We start from the raw sequence: 21,073 nt of genomic DNA, 5'->3' as shown, positions 1-21,073 counted from the left end.
TTTGCACAATTGTGCTTTGTTCCTAGAAGATATTCAATTTTTATCATCTGTCACTAAAACAAAAGGAAATTAGGGTGATGAAAAGTACTTGTGTTTGGACATTATTTCTTTTCTAGCTTAAAAAAAAGCTAGAGACAATAAAAACATTTTTTAAAAAAATCTAACTGATATTTAAACATTGGTGCTAGCACTAAGAGATGGATTGTTTTAGGATATCTGAGGGAAAACTGTTGATACACACAGTCTGTTATCACTTGTTTATGTATTCATTCAGTCAACAAATATCTATTGATTCTTCACCTCAGTGTGCGGTGACACTGTACACTGTACTGTATGACATTCCAATATGATATTTCCTGTAAGAGAGTAAGAACAAATTTTGTAGATCCAGGATAATTTGTCCTCATTTTCTGAGGGATAGTTTCCCAGAAATGTTCTAGACTTAATCAAAACCATTTCTTTGTTTGGTTTGGTTTGGCCGGGTTTTTTCTGTTTGTTTCCTTTACAGAACCAGTGACACAAAGCTCAGATCCAAAGAATCAATGCTTTTATCTAAAAGAACTCCTTTGATGGGAGCACAGTTTATATACCATTAAACTTAGACAAAAGATGGAGCACAGAATGGAGAGAAGAAAGCAGCATTATATATAGGGCTCACAAAACGAGCCCTAACATTTATTTTTAAATATACTAGTTATATTGCCTGTTTGAAACTATGTGTTATACATGACAAAATAGTAAAGATGACCAACATTGATTTGTGAAATTTCCACCAATCCTTTAAAGAAAATTCAAGATTAGTAGTAAGAGATTGGTTGTAATCATTAAATTTTCTTAACTATCATTAATTTGCCTGGCTACCCAAGGTAACACTATTGGAGATAAAAGAAATATGTTGTCTTCTTCCAAAACACTACCCCTGGAAAGTACCCACTTAACTACAGATAGATGTGGTTTCTCCATAGAGTGGAAGCTCCACGAAGTCTGAGACTTTGTCTGCATCACTCATTGCTATAATCTCAATAGCCGAAACAATACATGGCACATAGAAGGTACTAAACAGATAATTATTAACTAACAAAATGACTAATTTATGCATACACCTTTCATTTTAGATTTTCTTCCCTCCCATTGTCTCTGTAATGTAGACATTTGCTGTGCCTCTTACTGCCCTTGTTGTAATTCCCTACTGACTTAAAGTTATTTGATAGACAAATTTATAGTGACTTAATGTTTTATCACTCCCAAAGACAGGAGCAGCTCCTCAATTTGTGGTGTCCAGTGAAAATAAAAATGCATGCCCCTTGTTCAAAAATTAATAAATTCACTATGGCAACATCAGAGCATTAAAGCAAATTTGGGGCTGTTCTAAGTGTGGCTACACAGATGGCAGGCTCTTGAGGCTAGATGGCCTAGGAGATTTTATTGTGGTAGAAGGCCTAGAGAAGATGATGCCTAACCTAAAGAATGAGTTACTGAAGATGATTACATACTCTGTCTTCAAGCCAAAACTGACCTTTGATGTTCCAATTTGCTTACAATAGAGTGGAATACTAGAATGCAGTATAAAGTTCTATAAATCTGAGATTGTATGATTCAACTGACATCATTAATATGATTTTTATCCCAATACTATTGAAGACTAAAGTGCTTTAATATGAAAATAGGTGTATTCTAGGGTATAGTTTGAACAGTGAAAATGAATAAGCTATAGCATACGAGGAAATCTTGGATTATATCAATTTTATGAACCCTGGAGGATACTGAGGAAATTCACACAAATGGGATGAGTGAGTCAAAGAAAAGGAAGCAACAATGTAAGACATAAATATACATGTGGTGATGTGTTAGATTCTTGGTTTTGCTAGTGTTTCTATTATAAGAAATTAGCATTGACCAAATGGTCAGTAGCTGACTTGTGTGCTAAGCATTTCTTTATGTTAAATATAAGGCATTTTACGGTGACATTTTAAAACATTTTGAAAATTTCTGAGCTTTTTGTTTTTCATATAAAATCTTACATCGAATCTCACTTATTACTGTGTTGTTTCTTTTTCCTCTCTCTTTAATTCTTTATTATTCAATTTTAGTGTTACTGTGTTTTAAGAGACATATAATGATATTTTTAAGGTAGAGGCTGAGGTACCACAAGGCATTTTTACCTAAGACAGAAAATCATTTTTCTTAAATGACAGAGCCACATTTCAACATATGTTTTTGATGACTTTTAAAATTGAAATACAAAATATTTCAGGGAAGTAAATCCTAATTTACAGAATTATTCATATTCTCAAAGACAATGATCTGATTTTAGAAGACAGTTTAGGGCCAGGCATGGTGGCTCACACTGTAATCCCAGCACTCTGGGAGGCTGACTCAGGAAGATCCCTTTAGGCCAGAAGTTTGAGGCTGCAGTGAGCTATCGTGGCACCACTTCACTTCAGCCTGGTTGACAGACCAAGACTGTCTCAAAAAAGCAAAGCAAAGCAAGGCAAGGCAGGGCAGGGCAGGGCAAGGTAGGGCAGGGCAAGGTAAGGCAAGGCAAGGCAGATTGGAGAGAAGAAGGGAGGGGAGAGGAGGGGAGGGGAGGGGAGAGGAGGGAAAGAAAAGGAAAGAAAAGAAAAGAGAAGAGAGGCCTCATGTATTTTGGAGTTTTAATTTGATTGAATGATAAAAACTATGATATATGTGATTATAGGTTGTCTTACTTTCACATGAACTGAATATTAGATACCTTTTTCCTCCTGATTCTTTAAACTTGCAAATTGTTTCATTGGAAGTATTTGTTTTTAATTTAAAATTAGTGTTTCCTTTAGATTTCTTTACTGTGTTATTGCTACATACACACTCTGTGTTATATGGTGATAGTACAAATGGGCCTTGACCTTAAGGAGCTTACAATCTAAATCATCAAGACAGACTACGTAGAAACTAGGCAATATATAGTGGTTGCATACTGTGCTTAAAGCTTGATCGGACTTCTGTAGAAATTGTGAATTTTTTGTTCATGTGGGTATAAGAAACTTTCACAGAGAAATGACATTTGAGTTAAAAGTTGACAAATGTAGCATTGTGCTAGTGACAGTGGAAGGAGGATATATTTGGCAGAATATAGAGCATGAAGAAAGTCTCAAGAATATTAAAGTGATAATTATTGTTTTTACTGTAGGGCTGATATTCATTGATATGAATATAAGCAAATTATATTGGTTTATTACAACTTTATAGTTTTTTATTACTGAAGCTATATTTTATCTGGCTAGACTGCAGGTAACTTAAAATTGTTATAAATGTTTCAATTAAAAAATTAAATATACTGAAACTTTAACTGCTATAATTCAATTTTATAAAATAAAAAAACTTCACAACTTGCTGAAAAATGCATGTGAATTTCAGCCTAAAATTTTGATGAAAGTTAAATTCTTAATTATTGTCACTTGATTGTCACTCATTTGCAAAAATCGTTATACAGCAGTAGACTTAATTTTCAGAGGCATTGTTGCAAAATATCTCATTGCTTCTTCCAGTATTATTCCATGGTAGAGTCCTTGGATGCTCATTAGCTTGCACTTATTTCTTTGCATGACTTGACAAACTTGTAGGTTTATAGTAAACTCAGAAGCATCTGCATCATGCCTCGAAAACCTAAACAGTGAAACTGCTGATCTGTGGAATTCCCATGATGAGACATCTGGTGGACAAATATAGCAGAAGACTCAATACAGATTTTGATGATTTTTTTTCTACCTTGTTAGAGTACATGGACATTTTGTAGGCAGAAAGTGGATCCAAATTTTGAAGTGTAAAGAAGAAGCTGAAGCATGGGCATAGGTGCATAGTGGTGACCAATTGAGAAAATCTGTTCAAAATTTTAGTTTGCTGCCACCCATCTAGTTACTATAATTATTTCAGTTAACCAGTGTCTGTACAAGTATTCACATCTGCAAAATGAAAGTTGTTGTTAACACAGGACTACAGTACACAAGAAAGAAGAATAGTTAACAAACAGGAGGGCAACAGAAAAAATGACTAAGTCCACTTAATTGGATTTGCTTCCTTGTCCTTTCTCCAGTTAAGGAGGAATAGAAACTCATGAAATTCTGCTGATTAAAACTGAAGTTCTATAGAATGTCTATAGTAAGGAATAGGTTATTTCATGTAAGTAGAAGTCATAAGACTATCACACAAAATACCCTGACAAAGCTTTGATCAGAGGAAGCTACCCTGCAATCAAAAGTTTATAATTAGCATCTGAGTTACTGAACAGAGAAGCATTAATTTCTTTCCTTGAATCCAAAATTGTGAAGTAAAATCTATGACCTCTGAATTAATGATGGACATCAGAGACTGGCAAACATTTTGTAAAGGGCTGGATAGTAAATATTTTCAGCTTTTCAAGCCATATGGTTTCCGTCACAACTATTCCACTCTGCTATGATAATGGGCAAGCTGCCATAGGCAATAAATAAATGGGCACAGCTGCGTTCCAATAATACTTTATTTACAAAAACAGGTGGTAGCCATATTTTGCCCACAGGCTATAATGCATTGACCTCAAACCTACACTTTTGATATCCTATTAATTCAGAAATAAAATAATTACAAAGCTGAACCTCATGGGCTTACTAGCAAATTAAACTCACATGTAACTGTTACTTGTCTATACAAACATTAATACATTTTATAAGATTGAGGTAAAATCTTATTAACAGATATAATCTAGCATTTGCTTTAATAAACTATAGAAGTTATAGGGAAGCACACAGAATAATGTTATTGAATCTGGTCAGCAAGAGTTCCATAGAGCAGCAGGTAGCATCTGAGCTGGATTAAGAATAAGGCACTAGATCTTAGAAGGAAATGAATCTCATTAGATCTTATTAGCTCACATTCACACAATCAAGAATGACCAAAGTATTTATCAGGGAGGCAATATGATCTGATTTGTGTTTTGGGAGCCAATTCAGTTGGTGAATCTGCAGAGTTCAGAAAAGAGACAATTAGAGAAATGATGGTGGAGAAATAAAGGAGAATTTCAAAAGACATTCTTAAGGCTTAACAATCAATCTGACAAAGACAGCTTTTCCTGTTTCCCAAACAGTGAGACTACCTTTGCATTGTGACAGAGTAGTCAGTGAATTATTTGGAGATAATGTAACAGAGAGAGGCAAAACACTTTCGTTAAGATAAAAATTGCCTTGGTGACAGAGTGAGATCTGTTGGAAAAAAAAAAAGACAGAAAAGAAAAAAAATTGGACAACGGGGACAAGCAATATTTTATGAATAGTGGCTAGGTAAGAAAAAAAGATACAGAAAGCTTAGCCTAGTTTTTCTTCTAAGGTTTTTATGGTTTTAGGTCTAACATGTAAGTGTTTAATCCATCTTGAATTAATTTTTGTATAAGGTGTAAGGAAGGTATCCAGTTTCAGCTTTCTACATACGGCTAGCCAGTTTTCCCAGCACCATTTATTAAATAGGGAATCCTTTCCCCATTGCTTGTTTTTGTCAGGTTTGTCAAAGATCAGATAGTTGTAGATATGCGGCATTATTTCTGAGGGCTCTGTTCTGTTCCATTGGTCTATATCTCTGTTTTGGCACCAGTACCATGCTGTTTTGGTTACTGTAGCCTTGTACATCATTCTCAGCAAACTATCGCAAGGACAAAAAACCAAACACTGCATGTTCTCACTCATAGGTGGGAATTGAACAATGAGAACACATGGACACAGGAAGGGGAACATCACACACTGGGGACTGTTGTGGGGTGGGGGGAGGGATAGCATTAGGAGATATACCTAATGCTAAATGATGAGTTAATGGGTGCAGCACACCAACATGGCACATGTATACATATGTAACAAACCTGCACATTGTGCGTATGTACCCTAAAACTTAAAGTATAATAATAATAATAATAATAATAAAAGCTTTGAGACTCACTCAGGAACAACATCTGAGAAGTCAGTTAACCTCTTTGCATGTTAGATTTCTTATCTCTCCACCACAGGTTTGGAATATTTACAAGGCAAAGTTTGAGGAAATAGAATGAATGAAAGAGAGCATAAGAAAACATTCTCGAAGATCAGATAGTTGTAGATATGCGGTGTTATTTCTGAGGGCTCTGTTCTGTTCCATTGATCTATATCTCTGTTTTGGTAGCAGTACCATGCTGTTTTGGTTACTGTAACCTTGTAGTATAGTTTGAAGTCAGGTAGTGTGATGCCTCCAGCTTTGTTGGCTTAGGATTGACTTGGCAATGCGGGCTCTTTTTTGGTTCCATATGAACTTTAAAGTAGTTTTTTCCAATTCTGTGAAGAAAGTCATTGGTAGCTTGATGGGGATGGCATTGAATCTATAAATTACCTTGGGCAGTATGGCCATTTTCACGATATTGATTCTTCCTACCCATGAGCATGGAATGTTCTTCCATTTCTTTGTATCCTCTTTTATTTCATTGAGCACTGGTTTGTAGTTCTCCTTGAAGAGCTCCTTCACATCCCTTGTAAGTTGGATTCCTAGGTATTTTATTCTCTTTGAAGCAATTGTGAATGGGAGTTCACTCATGATTTGGCTCTCTGTTTGTCTGTTATTGGTGTATAAGAATGCTTGTGATTTTTGTACATTGATTTTGTATCCTGAGACTTTGCTGAGGTTGCTTATCAGCTTAAGGAGATTTTGGGCTGAGACAGTGGGTTTTCTAGATATACAATCATGTCTTCTGCAAACAGGGACGATTTGACTTCCTCTTTTCCTAATTGAATACCCTTTATTTCCTTCTCCTGCCTAATTGCCCTGGCCAGAACTTCCAACACTATGTTGAATAGGAGTGGTGAGAGAGGACATCCCTGTCTTGTGCCAGTTTTCAAAGGGAATGCTTCCAGTTTTTGCCCATTCAGTATGATATTGGCTGTGGGTTTGTCATAGATAGCTCTTATTATTTTGAGATACGTCCCATCAATACCTAATTTATTGAGAGTTTTTAGCATGAAGCGTTGTTGAATTTTGTCAAAGGCCTTTTCTGCATCTATTGAGATAATCATGTGGTTTTTGTCTTTGGTTCTGTTTACATGCTGGATTACATTTATTGATTTGCATATATTGAACCAGCCTTGCATCCCAGGGATGAAGCCCACTTGATCATGGTGGATAAGCTTTTTGATGTGCTGCTAGATTCGGTTTGCCAGTATTTTATTGAGGATTTTTGCATCAATGTTCATCAAGGATATTGGTCTAAAATTCTCTTTTTTCGTTGTGTCTCTGCCAGGCTTTGGTATCAGGATGATGCTGGCCTCATAAAATGAGTTAGGGAGGGTTCCCTCTTTTTCTATTGATTGGAATAGTTTCAGAAGGAATGGTACCAGTTCCTCCTTGTACCTCTGGTAGAATTTGGCTGTGAATCCATCTGGTCCTGGAAAACAAGCAATGGGGAAAGGATTCCCTATTTAATAAATGGTGCTGGGTAAACTGGCTAGCCATATGTAGAAAGCTGAAACTGGATCCCTTCCTTACACCTTATACAAAAATTAATTCAAGATGGATTAAAGACTTAAATGTTAGACCTAAAACCATAAAAACCCTAGAAGAAAACCTAGGCATTACCATTCAGGACATATGCGCAGGCAAGGACTTCATGTCTAAAACACCAAAAGCAATGGCAACAAAAGCCAAAACTGACAAAAGGGATCTCATTAAACTAAAGAGCTTCTGCACAGCAAAAGATACTACCATCAGAGTGAACAGGCAACCTACAAAATGTGAGAAAATGTTTGCAACCTACTCATCTGACAAAGGGATAATATCCAGAATCTACAATGAACTCAAACAAATTTACAAGAAAAAAACAAACAAGCCCATCAGAAAGTGGGCGAAGGACATGAACAGACACTTCTCAAAAGAAGACATTTATGCAGTCAAAAAACACATGAAAAAATGCTTGCCATCACTGGCCATCAGAGAAATGCAAATCAAAACCACAATGAGATACCATCTCACACCAGTTAGAATGGCAATTATTAAAAAGTCAGGAAACAACAGGTGCTAGAGAGGATGTGGAGAAATAGGAACACTTTTACACCGTTGGTGGGACTGTAAACTAGTTCAACCATTGTGGAAGACAGTGTGGCGATTCCTCAGGGATCTAGAACTAGAAATACCATTTGACCCAGCCATCATCCCATTACTGGGTATATACCCAAAGGACTATAAATCATGCTGCTATAAAGACACATGCACACGTATGTTTATTGCGGCACTATTCACAATTGCAAAGACTTGGAATCAACCCAAATGTCCAACAATGATAGACTGGATTAAGAACTTGTGGCACATATACACCATGGAATACTATGCAGCCATAAAAAATGATGAGTTCATGTCCTTTGTAGGGACATGGATGAAATTGGAAATCATCATTCTCAGTAAACTATCGCAAGAACAAAAAACCAAACACTGCATATTCTCACTCATAGGTGGGAATTGAACAGTGAGAACACATGGACACAGGAAGGGGAACATCACACTCTGGGGACTGTTGTGGGTTGGGGGGAGCGGGGAGAGATAGCATTAGGAGATATACCTAATGCTAAATGATGAGTTAATGGGTGCAGCACACCAGCATGGCACATGTATACATATGTAACTAACCTGCACATTGTGCACATGTACCCTAAAACTTAAAGTATAATAATAATAAAATTAAAAAAAAAAGGAAACATTCTGCAGATTGTGTGTGAAGGGTACCATTTATTCAGTTGGACGGATAGATAGTAATCAGATAAGGTGCTGGGTAGTACTCACAGTCTCTCTCATAAAAGGGCAGTTAAGTCAATGACCAATGTTCTTAAGTCAATTTAAGAAAGAGCCTGATTGACATCAGGCAGACTAATGTAGTGCAGAGTCCAGGCCCAAATTTACCTCCTAGTAGCTTTATGACCTTGGTCTAACTGGGCCTCAAAACTTTGCATCTATAGAATTATGCGATCAGCTGGAGAACTGATTTTCAAATAGTGTTTTAATGGCAATTTGGAATTTTTGCAAGTGCTACCGAACTGCAGAGAGAAGCGAAATAACCAGCAGAGAATTTTACTCATTTCTTCCCTTTTCAACTTCAATCAGAGTAAAATATGTTTCTCTTGTATACATAGGACTTCTATGTATGATTATATTTGGACAAAAGATTCTGATTCTCAGACATATATGTGTGTGTGTGTGTATATGTGTGTGTGTGTATATATATATACATACACACTAGGAGTATTTACTACTCATAGTTGAAAGCCGTTGGCTTAGATGAGTTCTTCCATTCCTTTTAAGTATGTTGTTTTGCTTCTATGATCCCAAAATGTTATGCCTCTGTCATTTAGAATACAGTAATGTCACATAAAGGATGTATGTTTGTGAGGTTTGAGAGAACAAAATGGTTTGAGATTAGTTGTAGCTGAAGGGATGGTGAAACATCCTCATGTTTCTGGTGAGCAATTAGAAAATCAGTTCTGATGATCAGGAAAAGGTCAGAACTAAAACAGACTTCACAAGTAATTGTATTAATTTGAAACAGATGGGCTCACCCAAGAAGAGAATAAGAAACAAAGCTATTACTGTCCAAGGAGATGATAGAAAAAAGAAGAAACTATGAAGCAAATGAGAATGACTGATCAATGGAAATCAAGGAAAATAAGCTCTCTAATTTGAGTAGAAAAAAAGAATATCCATGCAGTGGAAAACTTTTGTATTTAGAGCATCTTCACAGCCTTCAGTACTTCTTCATCGGCATGAAAATAAATGTGAATGATTGTATTTGTCCCAGAAACCATAATATTGATGCATAGATTTTCATAATGGAAGTGAGCTCTTATTTTCATTTAAGTGAAAGGATTGCATATGGAAAGAGTGAGGGAGTGTGAAAGAGACAGACAGAATGAGACAGAGGATTAAGAGGAAGAGAGGAAAGGAGAGGGGAAAATGGGAAGGTCAAGATAAGAGGTCATCAGAGTTTAAATAGAATATTTTGGTATGAAGAACATCCATCCTCAGATTATGTGGCATCTTCTTAAACAAGCCATAGGTAGCATTATAGACACTCATAGAAGGTGACAATTATTTGAATCTGCTTTTCAAGAAGACCATTTAAAGGAGTGAAAGGGATTATTTAAAACATCGTTAGTTGCAAGTTGTTTTGAGAAGCGTAAGTTATATCAATATTTTACTAGTTATATTTTGAGGGACATAAGTATAAAAATGGGGAGTATTCTATTATTTCCTATAATCGTTCAGTAAACATTAAACATGTTTTTCTATTAGAATTTTTCACATAAAATTGAATCTGTATTACTATGGAAAGAACATTGGATTTATAATTTCCCTCCAATTATCATCTGAAAATACTCCAATATTTTCCCCAAATATCAGAACAAAGGTTTGACTTTACAACTTATTGTTCAACAGTGGTTAATTAGCTTTTGTCTAATTACTGTCCCGTGTGTTTGGGACTTTCTTCATTTGATAAAATTAAATACTTTTTCAAATTCTCAGGTGATACGAAAACAAGAGCAGATCAAAGAGAAATGAGAGAGTATACCCAATATATGCTTCCTATGCCCTTCATTCTTTTCTAACACAAGCAATGGGAACATAGAAACTATTTGAATTTTAAATGACTGGATATAAAATTCTCCAATCCAATGAGGACTGAAAATAATTTTTAGCTTCAAAATTTGCATTTAAAATGATAACAGTGAGTAATAATGTATTTGAGTTAAAGAAACACTTGTGACAGATATCTCCATTCGCTGATAAAGAATAAATGCCTCCACCAGATTTATAGTTAACAATGGAATGTACATTACAGCATATTGTTTTAAGGCTATAATACCAAGACCAACCCTGAAGTTTTTCATTAGAGAAGATAGAGGTATAGGAAATGGTATGTTCACTACTAATGTAGTTATGATCACATTTCAGATTTTTATGGTCACAGATGACACTACTAACCTACCATTCACAACTGGCAAAAAGAAAATTAAATAGCAATATTTATGATGACTGGATCCACAGGCTAACAGTTTCATCACCATTTTCTTCTATGTGGTAGTGAAAGCTCTAGAACTCTAGATCTCTTAGCAACAGAGAGAACAGTTATTAAAGTGATTTAATTTGTATGTGGTGTGTTTAAGTTTCATTTTACAGTTTGGAATGTCTTAAAGCTCTTTCTTTCAAGGGTTCCAAATAGCTAGAACTATGATTAGTGCAAAGAACTTCTCCCCTCAAATCTGCTTGCCAATAAATATCTTTTCAGTTTTAAAAGAACCTAATTTTCATAATCTTTTGATTATTTTTCATTCTACATTGTTAGATATCAGTGAGGTTTGGAAAAGGGATGAGAAAAATTTAGAAAATCTTGAATTTGGGTTTTGATGGTGCCTTTATGGAACACGTGGTGTGTTCTAAATATTTATTCTTAATTTAAAAAGAAAAGATTACTGGGACAGGTCTCCACATATTTGTTTCATAAAACAATTTTAAAAGATCCCTACATGTCTTAATTATTAGCACGGATTTAAAATACTGAGGGCTTATTGATGACCTAATGCCTTTCATTTTATAGAGAAGGAAATAGACCCCAGTAGCATAGATACTGTGTTCACTTCCTAAAGCTTTATCCTGACTTGAGCTTGAAATCTCAGATTTCAAATCCAGTATGAAAGCTTGCAGCATGCATTAAAATCTTAGATTAAATGAATATTTCCCTTTATTATCTCAGGCATTTCAAATATTCAGTCATACCCCTTTGACAAAGGCCTTGCAAGAAATGGTCATTGTAGACAGGTGTTGCAATATTCTAGAAGCGATTCAGGTAACATTCTAGTTGGATCATGTGATGACATATTCTGTTGATCATGGGGCACAAGATTATCAGAGCCATATTCCAAGGATGCCACTCAAAAAGTGTTAGGATGTTAGGTTCTGCTTGCCAGTCCCGTATCCCGCTCCCAAAAGTTGGGAGAGATCTTACTTATTCTAACCAATGCAAGTATCTTTAATAGTATTTGCTTCACCATGGAAGACCATATTCAACATCATGCTACAGTAAAATTTCTTTAGTTCAGCTCAAGGTGATACTTGTCTTCTCCTAGCTGCCTGAAAACAGTGGACCCATGGTTTGGGTTTCTAAATTGCTATCTAACTGCAACTGGAGTGTATACACATGAGTAGCATAATATTAACAGCATCGCTAGAATATACAATAAAATTTACAGCACACAAATGAAGGTCACATTGTTTATGGTGAATTATTTTTTCAACTCATTGCAGTATGTAACAGAAACACAGAAAAATGCATAAATTGTAAGCATGCAGTTTTGTGAACACACATGTCAACACCAAATTTAAGATACAAAGTGTTGCCATATGCTGAAGTATTTCAAAGTAAGTTACAAATAGACAGAAAATCTAAGGTGTTTGGAATGCTTCTTACATTCTCGTTGCTAGGTTAACCACTTTACAGTTGGTATTTCATTGACTCCTCAGGACACCATTTAAACAGATTTTGTGATTATATTCATTTTACATACGAGAAGCTTAAGCTGTAGAAAGTGTAGGCCTGACTTTTATTGACATCACAGTTACTAAGTAGTGACATAAAGTGTTGAACATAGGTCAATTCTGGCTGAAGAACCTTGGTTCTTTACACAGAACACACAGTCTTTCAATGGAATGGGCTCAAGTAATGAGATTTTGGGCTCCGGAGATACACTCTGAGAAATGTATTTTTGATGAGGGAATCCATTTTAGAAACCTCAAATCACATTGTGTCTGCCTTTTGATCTATTTGACTAAGGAATTGGAGCCTGCCAAGTCCTCTTGGGTGAAATTTAGCCCAAGAGGACGCTGAGGATCAGGGCTGAAAGCTTTAGAAAAGGTTGCAGAGCAATGATTTGCAGGGGAGGGAAAGAGTTGAGAACAGTGGAATCCTCTCCAAGTATATGATGGGTAAAGAAATCAGAATTTCCAAAATTTTATAGATGTTCTGTCAGCAGTAATGACTAGACCAAAAATATGTGAAATGAGAAGACTCCCGCTGCATTTTTGAAAACATTCTATGCAGAATATGAAAGGAAATACAGTCGGCCCTCTATATATAGGGTTTCTACATCCGTGAATTCAGTCAATCTTGAACTGTGCTCACTGTGTGACAGGATCATTCCTACCCCAGAAATCAGCATCATGGAATATACTCATGTAACAAAACTGCATATGTACCCCTTGAGTCTAAAATAAAAGTCGAAATTATAAAAAAGTATTCAGAAGAAAGAAAACAATTAAAAATACAACAATAAATATTATACAAGTAAAAACTAATATAGTACTACTATTAAATAGCATTTACATTGTATTAGATATTATAACTAATCTAGAGATTATTTAACGTGTGTGGGAAGATGAGATAAGTTATATGCAAATACTATGCCATTTTATATAAGGGACTTGAAAATCTACAGATTTTGGTATCTGATGTGGTCTGGAACCAATACCTTCCCCCACCTCCATCTCCATGTCCTGTGAATATCAAGGAAGAATTGTATCTGTATGCTGGTAATTTAAATATGTGAAGTAGAAATAATAAAATGACAAGCAGTTTAAATGTCGATGTCTAAAATGCATTTGGCATGAATGACAGTCCACTGTAAATGAAACATAAGTAGTCCATTTTTACCAAGGCTATCTAAACAATACTTGTAAACAAAATAGATATAGTTGACATTTAAACAGAAATGTCCTTTCTTGGGAATAAAATGCAATGTAAAACCATATTTAAAAAATTGTATTAAACTCTTCACACTCACATATTAGCGCAGAATGAGTTATCTATCATTCCAATCAATCACATTATATAAGTTTTTATGTGGTTTTAAAATTAGGTCCATATGTTTATTGTAGACTTCTATATACTTCTACAGACTAGCAGAATGGTTTATAAAGTGCAATCATGCTTCAGTAGAATATTTGTTAATAAGGCCTTCATGCAGCTATAAGAAGACACTCCTTTTTTAACCAGTTATCTATTAACGGATCTGTTAATTAAACCTCATTTGCTCTAAAGAACATGTGACCCTGATCTGTTGATGGAACATTGTGTTCACTGGTTGTTTCATTTTGCTCTTGACAAAGGATGAGAGAGCCAGCTTCGTTTTATGTCAAAATGTTTATTAAGGTGGCAGTAGTGTCTATTTCCACAGGATAAGGCGTATTCAGTGATATACAATCAGTGGTGTAATTAGGGAATTTGTAAAACAGGAATTGTCTAGGGTGATCATTTATAAGAGAGCTAACAATGTCACATGGGTTCTACAAGGAGACAAATGGCCTTTTTATTGCAGAAGTAATAAAAAATTGATTTTTTCTGGCCATTCTGTGTTGAAGAGTTTACCACTGTGAGCAACAGTTGCTCCAGAAAGTAAAATAAATTGTGAATTACTTTAAAGCATCTTTCTTTTTCAATGCTTTTATAAAATGCCTTTGATGTATCATTTATAACTTATCTTCCTTTTAATTTAGAATTCCTTTATCCACCGGAAAGCAATAACATAATTAACATGATCAGACAGCTCCTTATAACTTACTAGTCCCTGGTTTTCATGGCAACACCCTGACCTTTGTAAAAATGGACAGCACTGACATTTTGTTATGCTTGTAAGGGAGGAGTAGATGTATATAGGGATGTCCAAAACTCATTATTTCATAGAAATAGAATGAGAGCTGAGATACCTGTATTATGTGCCATTTTATTATAGTAACCAAACATATAGATCAAATTATTATGTCTAATGGGAGACAAATGCAATCTTTCCTTGGATGGCTTTGGGTGAATGCCTCTGACTATTCAGATTACAAAAGGTTTATTCCTGTCTTTTCTAAAATGTCATTTTCTTCAAATAGTATCCTCATCTAAAATGCATATGTGTCTCCTGGACAACAGACAATAGCAATAAAATTTATTTATATACGTATAAATATATTTATATATTTAAATTATATAAACCTTTGTTTGACCGTGTAAGTACCTATCCTCAGTACTTGAGACATCATAAGTATGAATAAAACAAAATCTATATAGAAATGTTTGCATAATAATAAAGTATGGTTATTGATACTATACAAAGTACAGTGATAAGAAAACATAATAATAACTAACATATTAATATATGGAGTTAACATATATTATATGTTTACTATATGCTATACCTTGGCTTAAGAGGTTATGAGTGTTAAAAAATGTGAAGTAGGTACGATTATGCTCACTTTACATAAACTGAAAGGTGCAGACTAGCCAACTTTCCCAAGTACACCCAGCTAGTAGGTGATAGAGCTAGGAACTGAATCTAGGCAGCCAGACCTAAGCCTTGCTCTTTACAAATATATTACAAAATTCAAAGTGTTTAGAGCACAATTTCATGAGCATTGTGACATTTTTTCATTACTCATTAAATTCTTCTTTTCATCAGCTTAATTTGCAGATAAGAAAACTAAAATTAAGACATCCCTTTGCCAAGGTTACACAGCTAGTATGTGGATTACAACCTGAGCCCAAGTCAAATTTCTAATCTTGTAAATTTACAAGTCTTCCAAACTCTCCATGGTTATTAAAAAAAAATCCTTTAATTTGGAAATAATTGTTAGCAACTATCAGCTACAAGAAGCCTTACTTCTTGTGAAGTGTAGGTCTTGTGAAATATAAATATATGTTTTCATAATATATAGTGTAATTCTTGAAGATAATGAATAGCCAAATTTATCAGTCTTGCCCCTAGTCCTAGGCATATTTGTCTATTGAAGGGAATCAAAAATGTATATTAAAATAAATTGATATTATCTCTAACATTGGGTACAGATTGTAACATATGTGGCTCTGCTTTTGTTACTCCTCGAGTACTTGCTATTAATTTAAAGGATAACACATTTGTATAAATGTATATAAGTGTATTTGGATAAATCATGGCACCATTTCTAAGAGCAAGTAGGCAAAGATGCAAATATATTATGGAATATAAGAACTGTAGGAATTTGGGAATCTTAGTTGGCTTTTTAGCTATAGGATCCTCCTGCCTATTATTAGTAGTTTGTATAATAAACTGTTTGGAGTGCAGTATTCAACTTTTAAGGTTAAAATTCTTTATCGACTGCTTATACATAAATAACTATAGTTTTCCAGATTTACTCTGCATTATTTTATTTATATTTATTTATTTAGTTAGTTATATTTATTATACTTTAAGTTCTAGGGTACATGTGCACAACGTGCAGGTTTGTTACATATGGATACATGTGCCATGTTGGTGTGCTGCACCCATTAACTCGTCATTTACATTAGATATATCTCCTAATGTTTTCCCTCCCCTCTCCCCCAACCCCATGACAGGCCCTGGTATGTGATGTTCCCCTTCCTGTGTCCAAGTGTTCTCATTGTTCAATTCCCACCTATGAGTGAGAACAACTCTGCATTATTTTAAAAAATAACAAACATGAACTAAAACTTGATTAAGAAAGTTAATTTGAGGAATTGGTTTCTAGTTCTCATAAATGGTTATAGGTTGACTAGTTCTTCATCAAATGACCTAGTCATTTCTTAGTAAATGAATATCTCAGCACTTTACTTGATGTTTTGCATCTTATCATACCCCCTTTCTTTTATTTACTTCATTGTTATTATTATTATTATTATTATTATTATTATTATTATTATACTTTAAGTTTTAGGGTACATGTGCACAATGTGCAGGTTTGTTACATATGTATACATGTGCCATGTTGGTGTACTGCACCCATTAACTCGTCATTTAGCATTAGGTATATCACCTAATGCTATCCCTCCCCCCTCCCCGCACTTCACAACAGTCCCCAGTGTGTGATGTTCCCCTTTTTTTTGAGACCAAGTCTCACCCTGTTGTCCAGGCTGCAGTGCAGTGGCACAATCTCGGCTCATTACAACATCTGCCTCCCAGGTTCAAATGATTCTCCTGCCTCAGCCTCCTAAGTAGCTGTGATTACAGGCGCCCGCCACCACGCCCAGCTAATTTTTGTATTTTTAGTAGAGATAAGGTTTCTCCATGTTGTCCAGGCTGGTCTCAAACTCCTGACCTCAGGTGATCCACCCACCTTGGCCTTCCAAAGTGCTGGGATTACAGGCGTGAACCACTGCGCCTGCCCCCCTTTCTTGTTATAGCAAAAAAATCCAGTGTTTCTTTTATGGAGTCCCTATTCCCTCCAACATTCTCAATCTAATACATATTTGTTGCTTACTACAATTTTGACATAATTCTTTAACAAGCTGAAATATCTTGCTCCTGTTTACTTAGTTGTTTCAGGAAAAAAAATAGTTTTCTACTTGTGAGACTATATACTTAATTAGTGTTTATTATTTATTTATGTATTTTAGTATATGAGAAACATATAAGTCATGGAGGTTAAAAAAACAAAGAACTATTTGCTTTTATTTTTTTTTCCAAAGAGTTTAGGACATTCTCTTAAGAGATTTATTTTAATTATTCTAAAAATTATTTTATTATAAGCTCAAGTTAGAAAACCAAATTATATGAAAATCATAACAACTCAAGATACTTGAAATCTTAGCCAAATCGTACCTTAGCAACCTTAGCTGAAGTCCCATTCACTTATCTGTTCATGAGGCAGCAAGAATAGAACCTGTGTTTATTTGCAACTGGTCTTGTAGCTTGAGTAGCAGGGAAAATATGAATGCCATGCAGAGAATGATTTTCTATTTTGTTCTTGCATCTTACACTTTGTGTTCTATTGAATCCCTCAGAGACTATTCTTATGCCATAGCAACACCTGCTGGGTGAGGGAAGCTGGAACAGCCACAACTGTTGCCTGCCAAACCTGTTTTCCTGATTGAATGGCACTGCATGCTCCCCATCTCCAATACCAAACCTTTTAGAGTTGCTACCCTCCAGGAACCTATTTCTCCCCATATGTTTCAAGTAATGAACAATGCCGTTCTAATAAGATTTCCCCATTTCTTTCAAAAATAGTCATTATGTATGTGTGTGTATGCATGGACATTTCCCCTTAGAACTTCCAAATGCACATGCTGTGATATTTTAACCTCATGTTTGTTTTTAATGTGGGCTTTCTTCCTGTTCAGTGGCTAGATTTGTAAACATTGTCAATCCTGTTTTGTTAGCATTTTCTGATTTATTATGGGTGAGGTACTTACAAGTGTGTGTCAGTGTGAAAAAAGGCAGTTTTTATTTACAGAGTGTGATAAGAGATGTATTATGCTTATTCATATTATGGACAAAAACGGTAGGCATACCATCTGGTGTGAAGACATATTTATAAATAACTGCTTGTTTCATATATGAAACATTTACACACAGTACTGCAAGTAATACAAGTCTTAGAATATAGATCCACATGGACAGTCTATCATAGGGCTAACTAGCCTTTCCTTTACTGCTGATTGAGGAAAGTCATGGAATGGACAAATTACTCAATATTACCAAGTGCTTCCAATGTTTTTGTGTATTATTTCTACCTCCTTGCATCATTACTATATTCAAATCAAAGTCTAGTAGATGTACTAACATTATAAAAATCTATTGTTTTTTGGCGGATGTTTAAAATTAAAAAATAAAAGAGTTCATATATGAAAAATGATCTTGAAATTTATATGCTTTATAATTAAGCCTTGGATAATCAAGAGCTGATTATTAATCAATGGTTTTCTTACTTTGGTTGCTTAGTAACCTTGATTTGTGCTCTATCAACCAATCAAGAACTTATTAAGCACCTTGAAAAAAAAAAACCTTTAAAATGTTACATGATGTGGGAGCTACTGAAGAAATAGAAAAACCCTGGTGCTTACATCAGGACATTTTAGTTACATATGTAAGTGTACATTTCGTCATGACATATACAGAATAAATTGGACATGCTCTAATTCAGAGACATGGAAGATGAATAAAAGATGCAGAAATCAGAAAAGACTAAATAGAACAAGAAACTTAATTTGGACCTTAAAGAATGTAACAATCATTGGTTGGGAGATGAAACTCATTCCTGAAGAGAAGAAAGGAAGGAAGGTGAGGCAATGGGAATAAGTCAAGTATGTTAAGCAGATGAAAAGACCAGCCTCAATTGAATAGAGAGCTTTCCACAGAAGCACTGTGGCTTATTAAGGTTTGACAAATAAGATGGAAAACAAGCAGTGGGATTTAGACCTTCTGTTCTGGTAAATGGGAAACTACTGTAGATATTGAAATAATATAGTGACATTTTTAAGAAAGATTAATTGAGAAATGGTAAATAATATTTTTTAGATGAAGAAGAGACATTAGTCAATCAGATCTTAGTAATTCATTTAAAAGGGGAAAGACAACCCAGAAGGACATGTAACAATATAATATTATTATATTAACCTATGGCTCAGGGAAGTTCTGCATATTTTCAAACCACCACCACACACAAAAAAATTTAGGTGCTGCATATTATATAACTCAACATGTTAACTTCATATTTTTATATACTAATAATTGTTTCTAGCAAGTATCCAATAGCAACCTTTATTCCTTTAATAAGAAATGAGGTATGGTTTAGCCACCTTCCATCAAACCGTGTGTTGCCAATCATGATCTCTAAAAGGAAGCAAATATCAGCAGGTCCATTAATAAATGAGGAATGTCTAGCATGTTGGAGTTTTTTTGTCATCCTGAACATCTCTCAAGCACACATGACTGTATTTTAAAAATTGACATGCAGTTATAATCATACTGGAAATGGGTCAAGCATATTAGTTTAAAAGGTATTATTCAGACTCGGAGTGGAATTATTTTTAAATAGAATGAAATTCTCAAATTTCCCTTGTATCATTATATGAATATTTTCCAGTGGCCACTGACAATTGGTGTTCTTATACATTTTGTATTTTAAGGCAATTCTTCTAAACCTTAGTGGTGTGTTCACATCAGCTGTGAGGTATATGGTAATTATAATATTTCAAATATTAATGTATGGAGGTTTTAAAATACAGATTACAGTCATGACATTATTCTCACTTACACCGAATGTACTTTCTTGAATGAAAGAGAAATGAGTGGAGTTACAACAAGCATACTGACAATTTCACTTAACCAGAGGCTTATCTTACTTATCCTGTTGTGAGCTATCATTAGTGATGGGCCATTGACAGTTGTTGCAAATGCAAATTATTTAGTTCTCTGCATCTGTGTAAAACTACTTTGTGACTTCTCAAAACTTCAAAATCCGAGTATATCCATGTGCATGTGTCATGCTTATGAAGCCAATCTGTAAATGTGCTAGCAAAGAAGAGATGGAGGACTGCTGACACAAACACTGAAACAGCACTCAAGTGTGATAGAATATCTTTCCTTTAAAACTGCTCTGAAATAAAGATGTTGCTTACCTTGGAGTCTCAATCAGATCACCAAAGATGAAACTCATCAAGTCTACAGCAATTTTTTTAACCCATCTCTTGTTTTGAAGAAACGCACCTGCGCGCGCGTGCATACACACACACACACACACACACATACACACACACAACATAGATTTGGTTCACTTGGATTATTTGCATCTACAAATTTACTACTTACTTTAGTCCTACTTTTTTGCATTTGTTTATATATCTGGTCAGGATGAGAATTATCGAATTCTGTTCTCTAAGGGTAACTTTCATAAACATAATATCTCTGAAGTTTTATTTATTTATATGTTAAATATAGACTATACATTCTACTCGAGAACATACATATCTTTTATAAAGTACTTCCCTCCAAAATTCAGGTATAATTGAATTAGTGCCCTGCTTATTTTAGGATTCTTGGAAACAAGAGTCTGATTGTCTTTTGGAAGAAAATTCTATTTATTGCTGAGCTTCTTATGATTCTTATATTGAAAGAAATATAGCTTTTGTTTCAATATCTACTATTAAAGTGCACTACAGTCATATTTTTAAACCAATAATTCCATAAAAAGCACATTCAGATGTCTTTGTTTCAGACAGCATGATATTTTTCCACATAGTTCAAATGAACTAAAC

At 34.7% G+C, this 21,073-nt stretch overlaps 1 protein-coding gene across 1 annotated transcript in view; it reads left to right on the top strand.

The window, feature by feature from the left end:
* Positions 1 to 21,073, top strand: part of MDGA2 (MAM domain containing glycosylphosphatidylinositol anchor 2) — an 831,762-nt gene that overhangs the window by 618,112 nt on the left and 192,577 nt on the right. The window lies entirely within an intron of this gene.

Source organism: Pongo pygmaeus, chromosome 15 (genome assembly GCF_028885625.2).
Source record: "Pongo pygmaeus isolate AG05252 chromosome 15, NHGRI_mPonPyg2-v2.0_pri, whole genome shotgun sequence".
NCBI lineage: Eukaryota > Metazoa > Chordata > Mammalia > Primates > Hominidae > Pongo > Pongo pygmaeus.
Note: the sequence above shows the minus strand (reverse complement) of the source record. Positions and strands in the feature narration are given on the sequence as shown.